The sequence below is a fragment of the Ornithodoros turicata genome, unplaced genomic scaffold (assembly GCF_037126465.1).
Source record: "Ornithodoros turicata isolate Travis unplaced genomic scaffold, ASM3712646v1 Chromosome11, whole genome shotgun sequence".
Lineage (NCBI taxonomy): Eukaryota > Metazoa > Arthropoda > Arachnida > Ixodida > Argasidae > Ornithodoros > Ornithodoros turicata.
In genome coordinates this window covers 2,579,641-2,589,969 of record NW_026999295.1, presented here as the reverse complement: position 1 = coordinate 2,589,969, position 10,329 = coordinate 2,579,641, and positions in this window count along the sequence as shown.

The following is a 10,329-nucleotide window of genomic DNA, read 5'->3' as shown; positions in this document are numbered from 1 at the left end:
ATCGGCCCCCGGACCGGACAACTTCACACCCCGTTCTCTGCGAGCAGTGCCATCAGTGGTGCTTCGCCTCCTCCTTAACCTCGTAATTCTTCAGAAGAGAGTCCCTACGGCCCTGAGAAACGCCCGCACGATATTTGTCCCCAAGAAGCCCGGCGCCACCGATCCTATGGATTTCAGACCTATCACCATCTCTTCCGTTGTGCTCCGGCTGTTTCATCGAATCATCGCCAAACGTCTATCAACGTTTATGCGCTTCAACTATCGCCAGCGCGCTTTCTTGCCCGTAGATGGATGCGCCAAAAACATCGTGCTGCTTAACACCGCCATCGCCGAAGCAAGGAAGCATCGGAGATCACTATTCCTGGCTGTCGTCGACTTAACGAAGGCGTTCGACAAGGTATCCCGTGAGGCGATCTTCGAGGGTGCACGTCTCGCTGGTCTCGACCCGGACTTCTTGGACTACCTGATCGACCTCTATCGCGACGCACCCACCCTGCTGCGTATTGGCCACGAAGAGCGCGTCGTTAAACCAACCTCCGGAGTACGACAAGGGGACCCGCTTTCTCCAGTGCTGTTTAATGCAGTCCTGAATGGATTCTTGGACAACATCTCCCCGGGCATTGGCTTTGGCGTCGGTGAACGCACCCTCGACGCCATGGCCTTTGCCGACGATTTGATCCTGGTAGCATCGTCCCCTCTAGGCCTCCAGCAACGGATCAACGAGGCCTGTGAGTTCTTTCAACATCGTGGGCTTCTCATCAACCACAACAAGTCATTCACCGTGTCTCTGGTGGCAGCCGGCAGGGACAAGAAGATCAAGGTGGACACGACCAGACATTTCACGGTCCTTGGAACATCCATCCCTACAGCTGGTCCCGAGTTTACATGGCGCTATCTTGGCGTCACTTTCTCCCTGGATGGTCGACCACGCCCTGTACTTCAGGAAATGGAAGAACTGCTGCTCCGTATTCGGAAATCACCTCTGAAGCCCCAGCAAAAATTAGTCCTACTTCGTTACTACCTCCTCCCGCGGCTACACCACAGACTGGTTCTCGGCCGATGGAACACCGGGCAACTACAGCGTCTCGACATGTCTGTCCGTGGGGCTGTACGGGGGTGGCTCCACCTTCCCCACGACACACCCACTGCCTTCTTTCATGCCCCCACAACGCACGGCGGTCTTGGAATTCCCTCGCTACGTGTTTCTATCCCGGTCCAGCAACGCCAGCGCCTTCAGAGACTTTCCAGATCTTCTAATCCCATTGTCCGTGAGGCGCTCCGCTGCGAAAACATGAGATCACTTCTGGACCGAGCCAAGATATCTTCCCACCATGGCGGCCATCTTCTTTCCACCAAGACCCACATCCACAAGTACTGGGCAACCACTCTCTACGCCTCGAACGACGGCAAAGCCCTAGCAGACGCCGCCTACGTTCCCTTCGCGCACCGCTGGATTGCTGAGGGTACCAAAATCCTTCCAGGACGCCAATTCATTGATTGTCTCAAGATTAGAATCAATGCACTGCCATGCCGCACCCGCTCGGGGCGCGGTCTCGAGGGACCGCGTGAATGTAGGGCGGGATGTAGGTCGGAGGAAACCCTCTCCCACATCCTACAGATGTGCCACAGAACGCATGGCGCAAGGACAAAACGCCATGATAACGTAGTGCGCTTCGTCGCAAAGAGGCTGCAAGAGTGCGGATGGTCAGTTTCCCTGGAGCCTCGATACACTGTGCCAGAAGGCACCTTAAAGCCAGACCTCGTTGTGAAGAGGGGTGCCCAGGTAGCTATATTGGATGCCCAAGTGGTGGGCACAGGCATCGCCCTCGAACTTGCCCACCAGCACAAAGTCCTTAAATATGGCAGGCAAGACCTACTCTCCAAAGTAAAGGGCGACAACGAAGAAGACCCCCTTGTGGGGAGCATAACACTGTCATTCAGAGGCATATGGGCGAAGGCAAGTTCCGACACACTGTTGGACATGGGACTCAGCAGGAGAGATATTGGAACTATTTCGATCATAGCTCTCCAAGGCGGCGTAAGGAGTTATAAGATTTTTGGACATATGACGACGGTGGCCAATACCCACCGGTGAAGTAGGGAGCCGGCCTGGAGTGGACGCGGATCGCTACCCGCGTGTGTGTTTTCGCGGTGGTGTAGTGTTTATGGTATCTCTTCCAATAAAGAGAGAATTGTTTTAAAAAAAAATATATATCTAAATGACACAAAGGACGACCAAGTATCATACGCACGATGTTTTTGAAATACAATCCATTCAAAGCCTAGTAATAGGCGGCAGTAAGATTAATCTGCTTTCGGTATCTAAATGACACAAAGGACGACCAAGTATCATACGCACGATGTTTTTGAAATACAATCCATTCAAAGCCTAGTAATAGGCGGCAGTAAGATTAATCTGCTTTCGGTATCTAAATGACACAAAGGACGACCAAGTATCATACGCACGATGTTTTTGAAATACAATCCATTCAAAGTCGAGTAATAGGCGGCAGTAAGATTAATCTGCTTTCGGTATCTAAATGACACAAAGGACGACCAAGTATCATACGCACGATGTTTTTGAAACACAATCCATTCAAAGTCGAGTAATAGGCGGCAGTAAGATTAATCTGCTTTCGGTATCTAAATGACACAAAGGACGACCAAGTATCATACGCACGATGTTTTTGAAATACAATCCATTCAAAGTCGAGTAATAGGCGGCAGTAAGATTAATCTGCTTTCGGTATCTAAATGACACAAAGGACGACCAAGTATCATACGCACGATGTTTTTGAAATACAATCCATTCAAAGTCGAGTAATAGGCGGCAGTAAGATTAATCTGCTTTCGGTATCTAAATGACACAAAGGACGACCAAGTATCATACGCACGATGTTTTTGAAATACAATCCATTCAAAGTCGAGTAATAGGCGGCAGTAAGATTAATCTGCTTTCGGTATCTAAATGACACAAAGGACGACCAAGTATCATACGCACGATGTTTTTGAAATACAATCCATTCAAAGTCGAGTAATAGGCGGCAGTAAGATTAATCTGCTTTCGGTATCTAAATGACACAAAGGACGACCAAGTATCATACGCACGATGTTTTTGAAATACAATCCATTCAAAGTCGAGTAATAGGCGGCAGTAAGATTAATCTGCTTTCGGTATCTAAATGACACAAAGGACGACCAAGTATCATACGCACGATGTTTTTGAAATACAATCCATTCAAAGTCGAGTAATAGGCGGCAGTAAGATTAATCTGCTTTCGGTATCTAAATGACACAAAGGACGACCAAGTATCATACGCACGATGTTTTTGAAATACAATCCATTCAAAGCCGAGTAATAGGCGGCAGTAAGATTAATCTGCTTTCGGTATCTAAATGACACAAAGGACGACCAAGTATCATACGCACGATGTTTTTGAAATACAATCCATTCAAAGCCGAGTAATAGGCGGCAGTAAGATTAATCTGCTTTCGGTATCTAAATGACACAAAGGACGACCAAGTATCATACGCACGATGTTTTTGAAATACAATCCATTCAAAGTCGAGTAATAGGCGGCAGTAAGATTAATCTGCTTTCGGTATCTAAATGACACAAAGGACGACCAAGTATCATACGCACGATGTTTTTGAAATACAATCCATTCAAAGCCGAGTAATAGGCGGCAGTAAGATTAATCTGCTTTCGGTATCTAAATGACACAAAGGACGACCAAGTATCATACGCACGATGTTTTTGAAATACAATCCATTCAAAGTCGAGTAATAGGCGGCGGTAAGATTAATCTGCTTTCGGTATCTAAATGACACAAAGGACGACCAAGTATCATACGCACGATGTTTTTGAAATACAATCCATTCAAAGTCGAGTAATAGGCGGCAGTAAGATTAATCTGCTTTCGGTATCTAAATGACACAAAGGACGACCAAGTATCATACGCACGATGTTTTTGAAATACAATCCATTCAAAGCCGAGTAATAGGCGGCAGTAAGATTAATCTGCTTTCGGTATCTAAATGACACAAAGGACGACCAAGTATCATACGCACGATGTTTTTGAAATACAATCCATTCAAAGTCGAGTAATAGGCGGCAGTAAGATTAATCTGCTTTCGGTATCTAAATGACACAAAGGACGACCAAGTATCATACGCACGATGTTTTTGAAATACAATCCATTCAAAGTCGAGTAATAGGCGGCAGTAAGATTAATCTGCTTTCGGTATCTAAATGACACAAAGGACGACCAAGTATCATACGCACGATGTTTTTGAAATACAATCCATTCAAAGTCGAGTAATAGGCGGCAGTAAGATTAATCTGCTTTCGGTATCTAAATGACACAAAGGACGACCAAGTATCATACGCACGATGTTTTTTGAAATACAATCCATTCAAAGCCGAGTAATAGGCGGCAGTAAGATTAATCTGCTTTCGGTATCTAAATGACACAAAGGACGACCAAGTATCATACGCACGATGTTTTTGAAATACAATCCATTCAAAGTCGAGTAATAGGCGGCAGTAAGATTAATCTGCTTTCGGTATCTAAATGACACAAAGGACGACCAAGTATCATACGCACGATGTTTTTGAAATACAATCCATTCAAAGCCGAGTAATAGGCGGCAGTAAGATTAATCTGCTTTCGGTATCTAAATGACACAAAGGACGACCAAGTATCATACGCACGATGTTTTTGAAATACAATCCATTCAAAGCCGAGTAATAGGCGGCAGTAAGATTAATCTGCTTTCGGTATCTAAATGACACAAAGGACGACCAAGTATCATACGCACGATGTTTTTGAAATACAATCCATTCAAAGTCGAGTAATAGGCGGCAGTAAGATTAATCTGCCTTCGGTATCTAAATGACACAAAGGACGACCAAGTATCATACGCACGATGTTTTTGAAATACAATCCATTCAAAGCAGAGTAATAGGCGGCAGTAAGATTAATCTGCTTTCGGTATCTAAATGACACAAAGGACGACCAAGTATCATACGCACGATGTTTTTGAAATACAATCCATTCAAAGTCGAGTAATAGGCGGCAGTAAGATTAATCTGCTTTCGGTATCTAAATGACACAAAGGACGACCAAGTATCATACGCACGATGTTTTTGAAATACAATCCATTCAAAGCCGAGTAATAGGCGGCAGTAAGATTAATCTGCTTTCGGTATCTAAATGACACAAAGGACGACCAAGTATCATACGCACGATGTTTTTGAAATACAATCCATTCAAAGTCGAGTAATAGGCGGCAGTAAGATTAATCTGCTTTCGGTATCTAAATGACACAAAGGACGACCAAGTATCATACGCACGATGTTTTTGAAATACAATCCATTCAAAGTCGAGTAATAGGCGGCAGTAAGATTAATCTGCTTTCGGTATCTAAATGACACAAAGGACGACCAAGTATCATACGCACGATGTTTTTGAAATACAATCCATTCAAAGCCGAGTAATAGGCGGCAGTAAGATTAATCTGCTTTCGGTATCTAAATGACACAAAGGACGACCAAGTATCATACGCACGATGTTTTTGAAATACAATCCATTCAAAGTCGAGTAATAGGCGGCAGTAAGATTAATCTGCCTTCGGTATCTAAATGACACAAAGGACGACCAAGTATCATACGCACGATGTTTTTGAAATACAATCCATTCAAAGCCGAGTAATAGGCGGCAGTAAGATTAATCTGCTTTCGGTATCTAAATGACACAAAGGACGACCAAGTATCATACGCACGATGTTTTTGAAATACAATCCATTCAAAGTCGAGTAATAGGCGGCAGTAAGATTAATCTGCTTTCGGTATCTAAATGACACAAAGGACGACCAAGTATCATACGCACGATGTTTTTGAAATACAATCCATTCAAAGTCGAGTAATAGGCGGCAGTAAGATTAATCTGCTTTCGGTATCTAAATGACACAAAGGACGACCAAGTATCATACGCACGATGTTTTTGAAATACAATCCATTCAAAGCAGAGTAATAGGCGGCAGTAAGATTAATCTGCTTTCGGTATCTAAATGACACAAAGGACGACCAAGTATCATACGCACGATGTTTTTGAAATACAATCCATTCAAAGTCGAGTAATAGGCGGCAGTAAGATTAATCTGCTTTCGGTATCTAAATGACACAAAGGACGACCAAGTATCATACGCACGATGTTTTTGAAATACAATCCATTCAAAGCCGAGTAATAGGCGGCAGTAAGATTAATCTGCTTTCGGTATCTAAATGACACAAAGGACGACCAAGTATCATACGCACGATGTTTTTGAAATACAATCCATTCAAAGTCGAGTAATAGGCGGCAGTAAGATTAATCTGCTTTCGGTATCTAAATGACACAAAGGACGACCAAGTATCATACGCACGATGTTTTTGAAATACAATCCATTCAAAGTCGAGTAATAGGCGGCAGTAAGATTAATCTGCTTTCGGTATCTAAATGACACAAAGGACGACCAAGTATCATACGCACGATGTTTTTGAAATACAATCCATTCAAAGCCGAGTAATAGGCGGCAGTAAGATTAATCTGCTTTCGGTATCTAAATGACACAAAGGACGACCAAGTATCATACGCACGATGTTTTTGAAATACAATCCATTCAAAGTCGAGTAATAGGCGGCAGTAAGATTAATCTGCCTTCGGTATCTAAATGACACAAAGGACGACCAAGTATCATACGCACGATGTTTTTGAAATACAATCCATTCAAAGCCGAGTAATAGGCGGCAGTAAGATTAATCTGCTTTCGGTATCTAAATGACACAAAGGACGACCAAGTATCATACGCACGATGTTTTTGAAATACAATCCATTCAAAGTCGAGTAATAGGCGGCAGTAAGATTAATCTGCTTTCGGTATCTAAATGACACAAAGGACGACCAAGTATCATACGCACGATGTTTTTGAAATACAATCCATTCAAAGTCGAGTAATAGGCGGCAGTAAGATTAATCTGCTTTCGGTATCTAAATGACACAAAGGACGACCAAGTATCATACGCACGATGTTTTTGAAATACAATCCATTCAAAGCCGAGTAATAGGCGGCAGTAAGATTAATCTGCTTTCGGTATCTAAATGACACAAAGGACGACCAAGTATCATACGCACGATGTTTTTGAAATACAATCCATTCAAAGTCGAGTAATAGGCGGCAGTAAGATTAATCTGCTTTCGGTATCTAAATGACACAAAGGACGACCAAGTATCATACGCACGATGTTTTTGAAATACAATCTATTCAAAGCCGAGTAATAGGCGGCAGTAAGATTAATCTGCTTTCGGTATCTAAATGACACAAAGGACGACCAAGTATCATACGCACGATGTTTTTGAAATACAATCCATTCAAAGTCGAGTAATAGGCGGCAGTAAGATTAATCTGCTTTCGGTATCTAAATGACACAAAGGACGACCAAGTATCATACGCACGATGTTTTTGAAATACAATCCATTCAAAGCCGAGTAATAGGCGGCAGTAAGATTAATCTGCTATCGGTATCTAAATGACACAAAGGACGACCAAGTATCATACGCACGATGTTTTTGAAATACAATCCATTCAAAGCCGAGTAATAGGCGGCAGTAAGATTAATCTGCTTTCGGTATCTAAATGACACAAAGGACGACCAAGTATCATACGCACGATGTTTTTGAAATACAATCCATTCAAAGTCGAGTAATAGGCGGCAGTAAGATTAATCTGCTTTCGGTATCTAAATGGCACAAAGGACGACCAAGTATCATACGCACGATGTTTTTGAAATACAATCCATTCAAAGCCGAGTAATAGGCGGCAGTAAGATTAATCTGCTTTCGGTATCTAAATGACACAAAGGACGACCAAGTATCATACGCACGATGTTTTTGAAATACAATCCATTCAAAGTCGAGTAATAGGCGGCAGTAAGATTAATCTGCTTTCGGTATCTAAATGACACAAAGGACGACCAAGTATCATACGCACGATGTTTTTGAAATACAATCCATTCAAAGCCGAGTAATAGGCGGCAGTAAGATTAATCTGCTTTCGGTATCTAAATGACACAAAGGACGACCAAGTATCATACGCACGATGTTTTTGAAATACAATCCATTCAAAGTCGAGTAATAGGCGGCAGTAAGATTAATCTGCTTTCGGTATCTAAATGACACAAAGGACGACCAAGTATCATACGCACGATGTTTTTGAAATACAATCCATTCAAAGTCGAGTAATAGGCGGCAGTAAGATTAATCTGCTTTCGGTATCTAAATGACACAAAGGACGACCAAGTATCATACGCACGATGTTTTTGAAATACAATCCATTCAAAGTCGAGTAATAGGCGGCAGTAAGATTAATCTGCTTTCGGTATCTAAATGACACAAAGGACGACCAAGTATCATACGCACGATGTTTTTGAAATACAATCCATTCAAAGCCGAGTAATAGGCGGCAGTAAGATTAATCTGCTTTCGGTATCTAAATGACACAAAGGACGACCAAGTATCATACGCACGATGTTTTTGAAATACAATCCATTCAAAGTCGAGTAATAGGCGGCAGTAAGATTAATCTGCTTTCGGTATCTAAATGACACAAAGGACGACCAAGTATCATACGCACGATGTTTTTGAAATACAATCCATTCAAAGTCGAGTAATAGGCGGCAGTAAGATTAATCTGCTTTCGGTATCTAAATGACACAAAGGACGACCAAGTATCATACGCACGATGTTTTGAAATACAATCCATTCAAAGTCGAGTAATAGGCGGCAGTAAGATTAATCTGCTTTCGGTATCTAAATGACACAAAGGACGACCAAGTATCATACGCACGATGTTTTTGAAATACAATCCATTCAAAGCCGAGTAATAGGCGGCAGTAAGATTAATCTGCTTTCGGTATCTAAATGACACAAAGGACGACCAAGTATCATACGCACGATGTTTTTGAAATACAATCCATTCAAAGTCGAGTAATAGGCGGCAGTAAGATTAATCTGCTTTCGGTATCTAAATGACACAAAGGACGACCAAGTATCATACGCACGATGTTTTTGAAATACAATCCATTCAAAGCCGAGTAATAGGCGGCAGTAAGATTAATCTGCTTTCGGTATCTAAATGACACAAAGGACGACCAGGTATCATACGCACGATGTTTTTGAAATACAATCCATTCAAAGTCGAGTAATAGGCGGCAGTAAGATTAATCTGCTTTCGGTATCTAAATGACACAAAGGACGACCAAGTATCATACGCACGATGTTTTTGAAATACAATCCATTCAAAGTCGAGTAATAGGCGGCAGTAAGATTAATCTGCTTTCGGTATCTAAATGACACAAAGGACGACCAAGTATCATACGCACGATGTTTTTGAAATACAATCCATTCAAAGTCGAGTAATAGGCGGCAGTAAGATTAATCTGCTTTCGGTATCTAAATGACACAAAGGACGACCAAGTATCATACGCACGATGTTTTTGAAATACAATCCATTCAAAGTCGAGTAATAGGCGGCGGTAAGATTAATCTGCTTTCGGTATCTAAATGACACAAAGGACGACCAAGTATCATACGCACGATGTTTTTGAAATACAATCCATTCAAAGTCGAGTAATAGGCGGCAGTAAGATTAATCTGCTTTCGGTATCTAAATGACACAAAGGACGACCAAGTATCATACGCACGATGTTTTTGAAATACAATCCATTCAAAGTCGAGTAATAGGCGGCAGTAAGATTAATCTGCTTTCGGTATCTAAATGACACAAAGGACGACCAAGTATCATACGCACGATGTTTTTGAAATACAATCCATTCAAAGTCGAGTAATAGGCGGCAGTAAGATTAATCTGCTTTCGGTATCTAAATGACACAAAGGACGACCAAGTATCATACGCACGATGTTTTTGAAATACAATCCATTCAAAGTCGAGTAATAGGCGGCGGTAAGATTAATCTGCTTTCGGTATCTAAATGACACAAAGGACGACCAAGTATCATACGCACGATGTTTTTGAAATACAATCCATTCAAAGTCGAGTAATAGGCGGCAGTAAGATTAATCTGCTTTCGGTATCTAAATGACACAAAGGACGACCAAGTATCATACGCACGATGTTTTTGAAATACAATCCATTCAAAGTCGAGTAATAGGCGGCAGTAAGATTAATCTGCTTTCGGTATCTAAATGACACAAAGGACGACCAAGTATCATACGCACGATGTTTTTTTTGAAATACAATCCATTCAAAGTCGAGTAATAGGCGGCAGTA